Source organism: Ursus americanus, chromosome 5, assembly GCF_024610735.1.
Source record: "Ursus americanus isolate L20-20 chromosome 5, mUrsAme1.1.p, whole genome shotgun sequence".
Taxonomy (NCBI): domain Eukaryota; kingdom Metazoa; phylum Chordata; class Mammalia; order Carnivora; family Ursidae; genus Ursus; species Ursus americanus.
Window position 1 is genome coordinate 30,748,849 of NC_142131.1, and position 15,409 is coordinate 30,764,257.

Consider the following 15,409-nt stretch of genomic DNA (forward strand, 5'->3'; position numbering starts at 1 on the left):
CAAAATAAAAACCTTTTGTGCAGTAAAGGAAATCATCAAAAAAACAAAATGGCAACCTACTGAATGGGAGAAGATATTTACAAATGACATATCTGATAAGGGGTTAATATCCAAAATATATAAAGAACTCATACAACGCAACAACCAAAAAGACAACTAATCCCATTCAAAAAGGGCCAGAGGAACTGAACAGACATTTCTTCAAAGAAGATATACAGATGGCCAACAGATACAGGAAAAGATGCTCAACATCAACTTATCATTAGGGAAATGCAAATCACAACCACAATGAAATATCACCTCACACCTGTCAGAATGGCTAGAATCAAAATGACAAGAAATAGCAAATGTTAGCGAGGAAGTGGAGAAAAGGGAACCCTCTTGCACTGTTGGTGGGAATGTAAATTGGTGCAGCTACTCTGGAAAACAGAATGGATATTCCTCAAAAAATTCAAAATGTAAATACCATATGATTCAGTAATTCCACTACTGGGTATTTACCCAAAGAAAACAAAAGCAATAGTTCAAAAAGATATACACACTCCTATGTTTGTTGCAGCATTATTTACAATAGCAAAGATAGGGAAGCCACCCAAGCGTCCATCCCTAGATGAATGGATAAAGAAGATGTGACACATATATAATGGATATATACGTGCACACTCAGTCAAAAAAAGGGATGAAATCCTGCCATTTACAACAACATGGATGGACCTTACAAAGCTTATGATAAGATAACCCATGGGATGCCTGGGTGGCTCAGTCAGTTACGCAGCTGCCTTTGGTTCAGTTTATGATCCCAGCGTCCTGGGATCAAGTCCCACATCGGGCTCCTTGCTCAGTGGGGAGCCTGCTTCTCCCTCTGCCTGCAGCTTCCCCTGCTTGTGCATGCACTCTCTCGCTCTCTCTCTGACAAATAAATAAATAACATCTTTAAAAAAAAAAGATAATCCAAACATCTAACCTCTTTTTTTTGAAAGGATTCACTACACAAATAAATAGTATGACTGTAGAAATGCCAACCCCCTTATATGGAAGGCCTTCAATAATCTTCATCTTCAAACAATGATCTACTCATTTTAAGTATTTCCTATTTAGGGGCACCTAGGTGGCTCAGTCGGTTAAGTGTCTGTCTTCAGCTCAGGTCGTAATTCCCGGGTCCTGGAATGGAGCCCTGCGTCAGGCTCCCTGCTCAGCGGGGAGTCTGCTTCTCCCTCTGCCCCTCCCCCGCCCCAGCTCGTGCTCTCTCACTCCGCTCTCTCTCTTTCAAATAAGTAAAATCCTTAAAAAAAAAAAAAAAAAGTATTTCCTTTTTACTCAGATTCACTAACATAGAGCTCTATTCCCTACAGTGTAATTCCAGTATAGTGTCACCAAAAGAAAAGCACATTTCTTTAACTATTATATTCTCCAGACTGATTGTTGGCTCAGGCTGACTTTCTCTGCTCTTCCACTTCCTGCCAAACAAATAACCTTAAAGCCATACATAGAAATGGAATTGCCAGGGATAGAGGGGAAAGATCAGGCAGTAGAGAGGGGAAGGAAGGGCAGGCTCAGAAAGCGACAAGGACACATGGATGGAAAAGGGCTCAATGTGATTAACGCAGGAGGAGGAGGCAGGAGCTGTAGGAAAAAGGGGGATACAAGGGGATACAATGAAAGGGACGGGATAATCAGAGAAACTGTGCAACAGGGCAAGGGTCTAATGTGATGGGAGACAAAGGAAGACCTCAGGGCGGGTCTATATCAGGAAACCCAAATACTCCCAGCTCTATTTGTCGCCCTCTAAGAGTATGTCTGTGGACCATAAGGATTCCAAGGATTCAGATTTGAGGAACACTGATTTATGAACCTCAAGTCTTATGAAAAGTACTCTTAATTATGAATTATCTTTGTGAAGAAGAGTTTGGGGGCTTCACCTGGTTAAAGAAAAGTTTTAGATTTTCATTAAAAAAATAAAAATACTAAGTCTAAAGAATCTTCTAGAACTCAAGGACCCAATCTCTGATTTGAGAGATATCATTGCAGAAGGCCAGGGAGAGGGTCCACAGAAGCATAGCCTAAGGAAGGCTGAGGTGTGATGGGTAGAGGACACAACACATGCTGACATTTCAATGAAAATAGATCACTGGTATTTCTGGCATGACTTATTGCTTAAAAAAAGAGTAAGCGAGCAGGGAAGATGGTAACAGGGACCATGGCAGGGAATGGTAGTAAACAAAAAAAGGAATATTACTTTCTTTGATTTGGTGAAATCTTGAAAAAGTTGTAACTAATTCCTAAAAGCATAGGCCAGAAAGGACTCTACAAGGTCGTTTAACCCGGTGCTTTGCTCCAAATAATATGGCAGCCAAACCCAAAGGAAAGAAGGAAGGAAGGAAGGAAGGAAGGAAGGAAGGAAGGAAGGAAGGAAGGAAGGAAGGAAGGAAGGAAGGAAGGAAAAAGAAAGAAAGAAAGAAAGAAAGAAAGAAAGAAAGAAAGAAAGAAAGAAAGAAAGAAAGAAAAGAAAAAGAAAGAAAGAAAGAAAGAGAAAGAAAGAAAGAAAGAAAGAAAGAAAGAAAGAAAGAAAGAAAGAAAAAAGAAAGAAAGAAAGAAAGAAAAAAGAAAGAAAGAAAGAAAGAAAGAGAAAGAAAGAAAGAAAGAAAGAAAGAAAAAAGAAAGAAAAAGAAAGAAAGAAAGAAAGAAAGAAAGAAAGAAAGAAAGAAGAAAGAAAGAAAGAAAGAAAGAAAGAAAGAAAGAAAGAAAGAAAGAAAGAAAGAAAGAAAGAGAGAGAGGGAGGGAAAGAAAGACAGGAAGGGAGGAAGGGAGAAAGGAAGAAAGAAAGAAAGACCAAGTGACATTTAAGTTTTAACTTTTCTTGGTCCAACAATAAAAAAACTTAACTGTCACAGACTGTCAGAGCTATCCAAATGGGAAATTCAGCTTTCCTTACCACTGAGCAGACATTATTATAAATACAGCTTGTCTAAAAGCCTCTGTTGAGAATGCCTTGCAAAAAGCAAGAGAAATTCTGCAGCCCAAGACAGTAAGTCAGAATTCCTACAGTGTGCTATCTAGCTGCAACCAGAAGCAAGATTGGGACTTGCAGGTCCACTGAGCCCTCCCACAGCCACATTCACCCATGCTCTGGTCACGGAGCAGAGGACACTCACTACATGTGGATGCCCACTGGGTGCTGTGCCAAGGACATGACTCTAGGGTGGACTGTGCCTGCCAGCCACTCCTGCAGTCTGGCAGACCCTTGCTTAAGCCCTGGCTCCATGGCTTGCTAACCTGTGACTCCAAAGGAAGTAGGAAGAGGGAGAAAAGGGTAAAAAGTCAGAAATAATAGTAACTGCCGCATAGGTAAGTAAAGGTAAGATGAACTAATATATGTAAAAAACTTAGAGTACCTGGCAATTTCTCCAAAATATATCAAATTCCATTAGCATATCAGCAGCAGCAACATCACTAGTATCTATATTAGATATCAGAATTGCTAGGTTATTAGAGGGCTTAGAGGGTACAGTTTATTTGGAAAGGAAGGAATGGTGGTGGGACAGTCTTCAGTTGTATTTATGTAGCAAGAAGACATATAATGCATGCTTATTTGAAATGGCTTAGCGGAAAGGCAAGATTCTCTTGACAGCACCACTTACCATTGTTGTTATTTCTTTGTCCTCGTAATTACTATAATGACTACTGTTAAGGTGGCAGAGTACCATAAGTCCTAGCTGCCTGCATTTAAGGTACATTCAGTTTTATATCCACACACACAGGCACACGCACATGTGTGTGCCTGTGTGTGTGTGTGTATGTGTATGTGTGTGTACACATGTTTATTTTCCTAAAATAGCTAACAGGTATTAGCCTTCATTCAAATATTAGATGAATTTCGACTTTAGATTTGGCAACTAAGTCCCTCTGATGTTCAGAAACAACATACGCTCACTCCAGTGAGCAGCTGGCATGTTGGGGGAGTGAGAGTCCGCTGGCAACAGTTTGAAATTAACCCACCTCCCCTACCCACTTCCTTAAACCCAGAGTTTCAAAGAAAGCAAGTAGCACTAGAACAGCCAGCCTTCTCTTTCTTGCTTATGTAATGAAGGGGCCTCATTTGCTACCTAGAATGTTTAGCTTCTGTGCTTCCTTCAGTTGGTTTCTCCAGATCTATAATCAAGGTAAAATAGGGAAAAAGAGAGGAAGAAGAAGGTAAGAATGAGGAGAAAACATCAATTTGCGTAACATACTTACTGAGGACCTACTATGTGCTTGGCATTCACATGGTAAGCCTATCCTGAATCAAGGATGTTGGGGTGTGGGGTGAAAAAGCTAGATAGGGCAGATTCTGTTAGAGAAAGCTAAGAGTTAAGGAATCAAGTACTGTGAAGACAGTACAGAAACTAAATCCACAAAGGCAAAAGCAGACTGAAATATGGGTGATGGAATTAAGTATTCAGGATTCACATCACATATTCACAATTGTTTGATTATGGCAAAGGTTCTACTGTAGTACACCAGGGGAAGGAGAACCTTTTTCATAAATGGTTCCAGATCATTTGGATATTCTCATAAAAAATGACCCCTACCTCACACCATAGGCAAAAATCAGCTCCAGGTGGATTGTCAACTTAAACATGAAAAGAACAAAGCTTCCAGAAGATAATTTATAAGTATATCTTGATAACTTCAAGGTAAACAAAGATTTCTTAAATAGGTCACACAAAACTTTAACCCAAGGAAAAGATGATAAACCGGACTACACTAAAATTAAGACTTCTACTTATCCACGTATACCATTAGGACAGGGAGAAGGTAAACCACAAAATAGGAGAAAATATTTTCAATACATAAATCCTGCAAAGGATTTAAATCTAAAACATAGTTTTAAAAATCCTAAAAATCAATGAAATAGACAATCCAATTAAAAATGTCAAAAAAGTGGAACAGCATGTTACAAAAAAAGGTTTCCAAGTAGTCAATAAACAGATGATAGGGTATTCAACATCATTAGTCACAAAGGAAATGCAAATTAACACCACAATGAAATACTACACCACAAATCCACAAATATGGCTAAATTTATAAAAATTGACATGCACTGCTGGTGGGAGCATAAATTGTTACTAACACTTAGGAAAACTCTTTGGCAGCATCCACTGGAGTTGAACATAGGCATACTCTATGACCCAGCATTCATTCCTTAGGTATACACGCAACACAACTGCATGCATGCATTCACTAGAAGACATGAACAGTGATGATCACAGTAGACCCAGGCTGAAAACAACGTAAATGTCCATCAACAGCAGAATGAATAAAGAATAAATTGTGGTCTACTTATGCAACAGAATACCACACAGTAATGAGAACGAATGCATTTAACACACACACAAAGGAATCTCATAAGTAAATTGTTGTATGAAAGAAGTCAGAAGAGAGCACATACTGAATGATACCATTCATATAAAGTTCAAAAACAGACCCAACACATCTATGCTGTAAAAAGTTACAGAATGTAGTAACTCAAAGATGGCATGAGGGAGATTTCCAGGGCACTATAATGTTCTGTTTTTTTCACTTTGTAAAAATCATCACGCTGCACATTTATGTCCTACACACTTTTTCATAACTGTGTTATATCTCAGCATAAAGTTTAATTAAATTTACACAAATAATAAAGTAATTCAGGATTTGTGGGGGCAGGATTTGAAGCTAGGACTGCTCAAAAATAATCCTAGAGAGTCCAGAAAAGAAGTCCTCTTGTTTGCCATGAAGGTGGTGGTGATAGTGATGGTATCTATAGGGGCTGAGGGTATCCATCATCTGAAAGATCTAAGATTGTGTCAGGCTAAGTGGTCAGGTATATAAAGCAGGGTAAAAAAAAAAAATCCATTAAATTCCAAATATTGGGGATAATTTCATCTGGGGTTTGTATGTATGCATGCACATGTTGCATGATTGTTGTTGCTGATTTTCCTGTTTTCTATACAAACAGGTATAAATTTCTAATAAGGCTGAGTGTGTTCACTTTCCTAAGAAGGTTCCAACTTCATCAATGGACTTTAGTTCCAGCTATAGAACACAGGCATCAGAGAACCAGGTGGGGGAAGCATTTTGAGGATAGTGTCGTGCTCAGGACACTGGAAATTGTATCACACAGCCACCACCTACTTGAAAAAGAGTTTGGATGATCCAAAGAATCATCGTGGGGCCTTAGAGTTGAACACAATCTTTAAGATGACCAGAGCTGTCTTTAAACAGGTAAATGGCTGTTGTATGGAAGGAGGAGGGGATTTTGCCCATGTAAAGGGCTGTTGTATGGAAGGAGGGGATTTTGCCCAGCTCATGAGGATGCAATGGGAGAGATTTCAGCTCACGGGAAGAAAGAACAAGGGGCTCTGTCAGGACCTATTGAGTTCACTGGATGATTTCAAGCACAGTCTAGAGAAACACTCAGTGGGGATGCTGTGGCGGGAATTCAAGCCCTGCGTGTGTGGTTGGCTCTATCATTCTAGAACAGTGGCTCCCAACTGGGGGCGGTTTTACAGCTCAGGAGTTTCAGCAATGCCGAGACATTTTTGGTGGTTCTCACTTGTGGCCGCGGTTCCTGGCATCTAGTGGGTAGGAGCCAGAGGTGCTGCTAAAGAAACAGCAAGGCACCGGACAGCCCCCACGCACAACAAAGAATTGTCTGCCTCAAATGTCAATGGTGCTGGAGGTGAGACAGGAGGGGGTGGCAAGATTTGCTTGGTTATCTCTAGAATTTGTTTTGCCACAGAAAGCTACTCTTTGAGGGGCGCCTGGGTGGCACAGCGGTTAAGCGTCTGCCTTCGGCTCAGGGTGTGATCCCGGCGTTATGGGATCGAGCCCCACATCAGGCTCTTCCACTATGAGCCTGCTTCTTCCTCTCCCACTCCCCCTGCTTGTGTTCCCTCTCTCGCTGGCTGTCTCTATCTCTGTCGAATAAATAAATAAATAAATCATGCGTATAATTAGGGATTTTAAACAGTTAAAAAAAAAAAAAGAAAGGTACTCTTTGAATCAATAAGCACTAAATTTTTTGTATGTGTCACAGCTCTAGGATAAACCAGTTATGTAAAATTTTCAGATGTTAAGTCAGGAATGTGTTACAGATACTCAAAATAGCCTTTATTTTATTGTTGACTTGCTTTTGTTGCCTTCAGCTTCAAGTCTTACTTAGCATCTAAAATGTCACAAAGGTTTTCCCTATTATTAACACTCATGTGCTGTGAAGATCCAGCACTGTCCGCATACTAGAATGAAGTATGTTGTTGAATTCTACACACTATGTTTTAAGTTCACCCTTTAGTTAAGTTTGTAACACAGTCAACAAGCATACATCATCCCAGTTTTACTGTGAAATAAAAATAACCAAGACATCAACCTGTGAACAACACCTCAACAGTCAGAAAAAGCAAGTCTTCCTGTAATAGGCATATTCAGCCATTATTCTATGACACAAGGATGTTGCGTCTGTAGGATATTATCTAGCTATGTAAAAACAAAGTATATTATTTGTTATCAGAGTTAAAATAGTCTCTCATTATGCACAGTTTGATATCAATGACATAAACGCAATTATGTTGCAATCAAGTAAAATGGCATTGTTGGTGGGTTCCACTTATCATTCCTAAATTACCAGACTGGCAAAAGTCAAGCATTTATTAGTGCTACTGCAAAGCCAATCAAATAGTCTGTTCACATGATCCCCTTTGGTGTTTCTCAAAAGTTATTCTCACACCTGGGGAGTGTGATTAATTCATGGCGTTATTTTTCAGTTTGCCCTCCTAAAGAACTGCTCCCCCACCCAAGACTGAGTTTATCTTTCTAAAGTTTAACAGGAACCAAATTCACTTTTGTTGAACCCAAGTCTCTATTAACTTCTTTATTAATCAGAATTTTCAATTTCTTGAATATTCAATTATCAGGTTGACAAGGAAATGACACCACTGTGAAAATGCTACTGGGTAAACTGTTCAGACAATGGTCTGTTCCAGTTCATTCTATTCCCCAATTAACAGGGTAAACCAGCAAGAGACTTAGAAGAATTCATTTTCTTGAAAGCCTACCTAAAATATATTACTTACTTTCAAGGTTTAATAAGTATACTAATAAAAATCACAGCTAACACTACGTAGTACTAGCCATGGGCCAGTCACTGTGCTTTATGTGTATGAACTCATTTAATCTTCACTGCAAACAAGGAAAAAGCCACCATTTTTCTCTGCACTTCACTGAGAAAACAATTAATTTATAATGATTATTGGATAATCATTATAAATAAATTATTCACCCAAGGGAAATAAATGCTATGTTCAAGTGGAGATCTGAACCCAGTCCTCTGGCCCGCCTCACTCAACCTCTGTAGTATATGTACGGCCAGGGTAGAGTTTATCTTTATGTGCAATAGCTTCTTAATGATCTGATATATTGTGTCAAGACTACCATGAAGGACAAGAATTCCCACTGAAAAACATGTAAAGAAAGTAAGCATAAGAAAATGGGTCAATTGGGGCGCCTGGGTGGCATAGCAGTTAGGTGTCTGCCTTCGGCTCAGGGCGTGATCCTGGCGTTGTGGGATCGAGCCCCACATCAGGCTCCTCCTCTATGAGCCTGCTTCTTCCTCTCCCACTCCCCCTGCTTGTGTTCCCTCTCTCGCTGGCTGTCTCTATCTCTGTCGAATAAATAAATAAAATCTTTAAAAAAAAAAAAAGAAAATGGGTCAAGGGTGGGTCCTGGGAAAGGGGAGGAGGTGGTTTATGGCCTGAGATCAGTTAATACAAGGACTTTAAAACTGTTGCAGTTTTTTAATACCAATACATACTAATTGGGAGAAATGGAAAAGTATATAAAAGGAGGGAATTAAAAATTACCAATTATTCCATTAGTAACATTTTAAGGACTATTTGCCAGTCTTTTTCTATATCATATTGATGCATTAAAAAAATTAAAGGCAGCTTATAATATATTAGTTATATGGATTCTCAGAGAAGCCTCTAAACCTCACATCTCTAGGCTGCAGCTTCCTCATCTGCAAAATGGGTATGAGATTAGAATTTACACCCACTGAAGCACAAGGAGATGTTTCACGTAAACTGCTAAGTATTATGCTTGGCATATAGCAAGCACACCACCAAAATTAGGTACTGTTACGTTATCAGCTATATGCAGCATTTTAACTTGCCTTCCTACTCAAGTTTAGACTGTTTCCTCACTTTCATTAACTATTCTTCAAAAACAGTCTGCAATGGTGTGTTACAGACTTTGTTTCATTTTGTAGTCTTCTAATATTTTTCCTCGGGATAAAATTCCGCAAATGAATGGCTGTTTCCAAGGATACAAGTATGAGTATATTGAGACTCTTATTGCATATTTCCATATTATGTAAGTTTATGCAAAGAATATTTCAATATTTGCAAACTGATATCCAGAAAAAACATGCCATTTACATTGTTATCTGAGGTCTGAGAATGTGTGAATCTGAGGGATTAAGGCATTATGATTATTTCTAATATTTGCCAATTGAATCAGTTTAAAAATGGTGACATTTTAATTAGACTGATTTTATACTAATAAATCTGAAATTTTTATATGTATGTTAAGCACTTTTATTTCTTTTGTGAATTTCCTATTCATGTCCTTTGAGTTTCCACCAAGGCTTTCATGTCTTACTGTTTTAGAAGACTGCTTTTGGTTTCCATTTATTGAGTCGTGTTCAGCAAATATTTATTTTTGGCACCTCCTCTAGGCCAGTTTTATAACTTTGGTTTCATTTTCTTTCACATTTTGTACATAATAATTTTGATATACAGATATTTTTAATTCTTAGGTAGCAAAATCTATCAATGTTCTCCTCTGGTTTCTGATGTGGGTGCTGGGCTTTAAAAAGGCCTTACTTAACAGCTGTATCATATATTCATTTATGTCTTTCTAATTTTCCGATGACTTTATTTTCATATTTAAATATTTAAACTATCTAGAATTTATTTCATGATAAGTTATGAAGTAGGAATCTAATGTAATTACATTTTTCTTTCTAGGTAGCCAGTTGTTTAGTACAATTTCTCTATAAGAAATTTTTCTGATCTCTTTATTTCCTGATTATTTCTTTTCCTAATCCACTTTGTTCTCTAGTTCTAGAATTTTGTTGTTGTTGTTAAGGCGGGGGAGGGGTAGAGAGAGAAGGAGAGAGAGAATCTTAAGTAGGCTCCTTGCCCAGCGTGGAGCCCAACACAAAGCTTGTTCTCACAACCCTGAGATCCTGACTTAAGCCAAAATCAAGAATTCGATGCTTAACCAACTGAGCCTCCCAGGTACCCCTAGAATTTCTATTATAGGTATAATAGATCTCCTTATTCAGTCCTTCATTACTTAATTTTCAAATTTTTTCACATTGTTCTCATCTCTTTATCCCTTGCCTCTAAAACTTGGATTAATTCCAAGGGTTATTTACTTCATTGATTGAATGTCCTGCAACAGCAAATCTGATCTTCATTTAGGGCTTAAAAAATGGCAATCAATTCTTCTTCTTCTATGCTCTGTTTTCTGAACTCAGATCATTCTTCACAACCACCTTGCTTCTTTCTTTTTTTTTTTTTTTAAAGATTTTATTTATTTATGTGACAGAGAGAGAGACAGCCAGCGAGAGAGGGAACACAAGCAGGGGGAGTGGGAGAGAAAGAAGCAGGCTCCTAGCGGAGGAGCCCGATGCGTGACTCGATCCCGGAACACCGGGATCACGCCCTGAGCCGAAAGCAGACGCTTAACGCCTGCGCTACCCAGGTGCCCGCTTATTTTTTTTTTAAAGTTTATTTATTATTATGATATTTTTAGTAATCTCTGATTATGGGTCTCGAACTTATGAACCCGAGATCAAGAGTTGCATACTCTTCCAACTGAGCCAGCCAGGTGCCCCCCAGCTTGATTATTTATAGACTTGACAACCTCTTCTCTATCATGTTAAGATCACAGATTAAAAACTTGAAAGCTGGGGCGCCTGGGTGGCACAGCGGTTAAGCGTCTGCCTTCGGCTCAGGGCGTGATCCCGGCGTTCCAGGATCGAGCCCCACATCAGGCTCCTCTGCTATGAGCCTGCTTCTTCCTCTCCCACTCCCCCTGCTTGTGTTCCCTCTCTCGCTGGCTATCTCTGTCTCTGTCAAATAAATAAATAAAATTAAAAAAAAAAAACTTGAAAGCTTTTAGTATGGTACAATAACTATAGCTCATAAGAAGACATCAGCTCTGCTTCTTCAGCATAGCCCCCTTCTTTTAAACAGCAATACCTTTTCATATGTCTGATGGATTCTGCCTGTTTGCTTATCCTTAATGAGGCATTTGTGCTTGTTCAATTCTGGGAATTGAGATGGCTTCTGTCAAAGATTATTTGGATGTTAGTCTAAACCTTTCAGAGCCAGATAAAAAGTGTAATGACAGTCTCGGCTCTAATGCAATTTTCTTTTATTCAGAGTATAAACACAGAACAGCCTGACTCACTAAACCAGAGGTGGACACAGCAGGAAGAACAGTCTCCAGGCCAGAGCTGAGCTTCTGTGTTTGTTGGGCAGCCTGGAATAGCTGCATCAATGCCTCAATTTTTTGTTTGGCATGCTGATCTTCTTGAGGAGCCAGATGAGACTCGTGTCTGTGTTTAGTATAAGCCAGGAAAAACCAGCCAGGCACCACTGAGTGTGACATGCCCTCACCTCGCTACCCTGTGCCAGACCATCACACAACCAATCCTCCTGAACGAGGGCTGGGGAGGGAGATCTACCAAGAACCATGCCCCCTGACTTGCCGGTCTGCAAGTGGACAGCCTTGATTCCTATCAGCCCATCCTTCACTTGAGTCCACCTGCGCTATCACTGACAAACTGGCCAGGTGCAGCCACTCCTTCATACTCTCCGCTCTCAGTTTCTAATGTCTCTCTTTGACTATTTTATACTCAATCAAGTGGAAATCTAGGGAAGTGGCAGACTTGTTGTCTGGGCTCCATTAGCTTCTTATCCAGGAATTCCTCAATTCCCTTCCAGTGTGCACTTAGGAAGGGCCAATGCAGATGGGGAGAAAGCCACGTCTATTTTCTCTAAGAACACAGGGAAAATTATCTTCTTAAGAAAAATAACCACGGAATTTTTCTACTTTTAGTAAGGAGAACTTCACAAGCTGTTTTTTCTTTCTCTTTTTTTAATTGAGAGCAATAATGCAGAGAAACTCGGATAAAGGGTGTAGTGGGAACTTCACAGACCTAATTTACTTGCCAGAGATAGAAATGCAGTCCATTTTTTTCAGCGTTAACAGGTAGAACATATTACGTCTGGCTGAAACAAAAGGTTACCACCAGGTATTAAAAATACACAAGTCCTCTGATTTTTGACCCAATGATAGAATTCAGGCTGAATTTCTTTAAAATTATGAAAGTAGTCCAACTATAAGATTACCAAAGAAATGAGAAGAATTAAGTAGGCACATACCTGAATGTACTTGGCATTTCCTTCTAATTAAAACTTGCAAGAAAACAATTACTTGCTTTCTTGGTTTCTCTTTTTCAGATTTGATTGCTGTAATAAAAATATTGTTCCAGGTAAATAAAAAAGGAAAACTCACGATTGTGATGGGAATCTCTCAAGCAAAGCCTGTACTTTAGAATTCATGCCAGGGAACCAGAAAAAGCTTCTCAGGAGAATGTTGGTAGCACAGGTGGCCATGGAGCTGGGTGGAAGGAACCACGGTGGGCGGGTCCTCTGGAACAGAAGGATAGTGTCATGGTTCCCACTCGGACTTCCCCTTGACTTTGCCACCACCCAGTCCTGCTCTGCACCCTCACCTCCAATTCCCTTTTCAACTCCCAGCTCATGACATAATAGCTCTGAACGGGTAGGCACAGTGAGGAGAAGGTTTTTAAATGAGTCTTGATGAGCAAACTGTTGTAGTTAGTTCACTACCTACTCTTCCAGGAGCAAGTATTTCTTGAAACAAGCAGCTAAGTATTTTAGGTCTGGTCCCAGCATTGTTTAACACAGGAACTCCTTTCTTCCAGTCCTGCCCCCCTCCAACCCCCACCCTCACCCCACAGCAGCCAAAATACTCATTTCAGAGAACAGATCTGTTCATACTACTCTCCTGTTTGTTCTGGTTTGGGTTTTATTTTAATACTCTCGTAAATGGCAAGGCAGGAAATATAGTCTCTAAAATGTCTCATATTCAAGTATTTTATGAATTGGCTCCAACTTCATTACTCCTAGGAGGACTTCCCTGGGCCCTACTGATACATGCTAGCTACCCTGCTCCTTCACGGTGTTATTTCTTTCCTCCCTAACAGACCAAGCATGCCCCCAAGCTGGGTTCTGCTGGGATTGAACCCACTTGTCAGCCTGGTAGTCAGCAGAGGAAGTGGGTGGACTCGTGAGGGAAGCACTTGCTGCCGTGCTGGAAAGGACTCCAAAAGTATCCCCTTGCATGAGGAAACACCAGCTCCCAACAGGGAGGGGTGTGCTGTCCCAAAGCTCTGAGATTTCAGGGGAGACCACAGAGCCAGATTCCCCAGGAACATCCACCCAGATGTCCTCAGTCCTAATCCATGTTTCAGGGTCCCAGGTTTTCCTAGCCAGGGGAAGTTGATGCAAAAGATCTGCCTTGGCTGGCAATGTCCATGTCCTTAGGGATCTGGATTCTAACTATCAAGCCTTGTATCTGTCCCTCAGTTGAGCTGCTTTCACTGAAGGAGCTTAGAGCCTGTTACACAGTAGGTATTATTTGTAAATAAGTGAATACATGAATGGCACTGAACAAGCAGTGCTTTGGAAAACCACAGAGGTCATCAAAAAGCTTAGTTTTTGGACCTAGAGTTTATTATACTAAATGAAATAAGTCAGACAGCAAAGGACAAATACCATGCAATTTCACTTGGTATTTGAATAAACAGACACACACAAAAACAGAAACAGACCCATAAATACAGAGAACAAATATGGTTGCCAGAGGGGAAGAGGATGAGGGGCTGAACAAAATGGGTGAAGGAGAGTGGGAGACACAACTTGCAGTTATAGAAGGAATAAGGTATGGAGATAAAAGGCACAGCATAGGGAATATAGTCAATGGAATTCTTATAGCGCTGTATGGCGACAGATGACAGCTACATCTGTGATGAGCACCATATAACGTATAGACTTGTCAAATCACTATGTTGTACACCTGAAACTAACAGAGCATTGTGTGTCAACTACACTTCAATAAAAAAAACCCAACAACTTAGTTTTGTATTATTTCTTTTTTTATAATAATATTTTTTATTATATTATGTTAGTCACCATACAGTACATCCCTAGTTTTTGATGTAAAGTTCCACAATTCATTACTTGCGTATAACACCCAGTGCACCATGCAATACGTGCCCTCCTTAATACCCATCGCCAGCCTATCCCATTCCCCCTCCTCCCGCCCCTCTGAAGCCCTCAGTTTGTTTCTGAGAGTCCGTAGTCTCTCATGCTTCATTCCCCCTTCTGTTTACCCCCGCTTTCTTCTTCCCTTTCTTCTTACCGATCTTCCTAGTTCTTATGTTCCATAGATGAGAGAAATCATGTGATAATTGCCTTTCTCTGCTTGACTTATTTCATTTAGCATTATCTCCTCCAGTGCCGTCCATGTTGCAGCAAATGTTGAGAACTCGTTCTTTATGATAGCTGAGTAATATTCCATTGTATATATGGATCACAACTTCTTAATCCATTCATCTGTTGAAGGGCATCTCGGCTCCTTCCACGATTTGGCTATTGTGGACAATGCTGCTATGAACATTGGGGTGCATATGGCCCTTCTCTTCACTACGTCTGTATCTTTGGAGTAAATACCCAGTAGTGCAATGGCTGGGTCATAGGGTAGCTCAATTTTTAACTTTTTAAGGGACCTCCACACTGTTTTCCAGAGTGGCTATACCAACCTGCATTCCCACCAACAATGTAGGAGGGATCCCCTTTCTCCACATCCTCTCCAACATTTGTTGCTTCCTGCCTTGTCAATTTTTGCCATTCTAACTGGCGTAAGGTGGTATCTTAGTGTGGTTTTGATTTTAATTTCCCTGATGGCTAATGATTTTGAACATTTTTTCATGTGTCTGTTAGCCATTTGTAGGTCTTCATTGGAAAAGTGTCTGTTCATATCTTCTGCCCATTTTTTGATTTGTTTATTTGTTTCTTGTTTCTAACCAAGGCAGAGAATATAGATATTAATTCAGGATCAATTTTCCTAGAAGAGACTCTTTTACCTTTTATTTTCTCTTGTTATCTGGTAAATCATGACCATAGATGATTAAACAGACTATGTTTCTTATATTGTATCTCTTGCCTTTTATAAAACAAGAAACTGTAAATAGTATGTATAGAATATTATATTAAAATTATTTTACACAAAG

General features: G+C 39.7%; 1 protein-coding gene across 1 annotated transcript in view; it reads right to left on the reverse strand.

The window, feature by feature from the left end:
- SV2C (synaptic vesicle glycoprotein 2C) overlaps window positions 1-12,730 on the reverse strand; it is a 375,875-nt gene extending 363,145 nt beyond the window's left edge. Inside the window, exon 1 of the mRNA XM_087862062.1 lies at window positions 12,607-12,730. The gene's annotated coding sequence lies outside the window, so the exon portion shown is untranslated. The remainder of the gene's footprint in view (window positions 1-12,606) is intronic.
- Window positions 12,731-15,409: the final 2,679 nt, after the last annotated feature.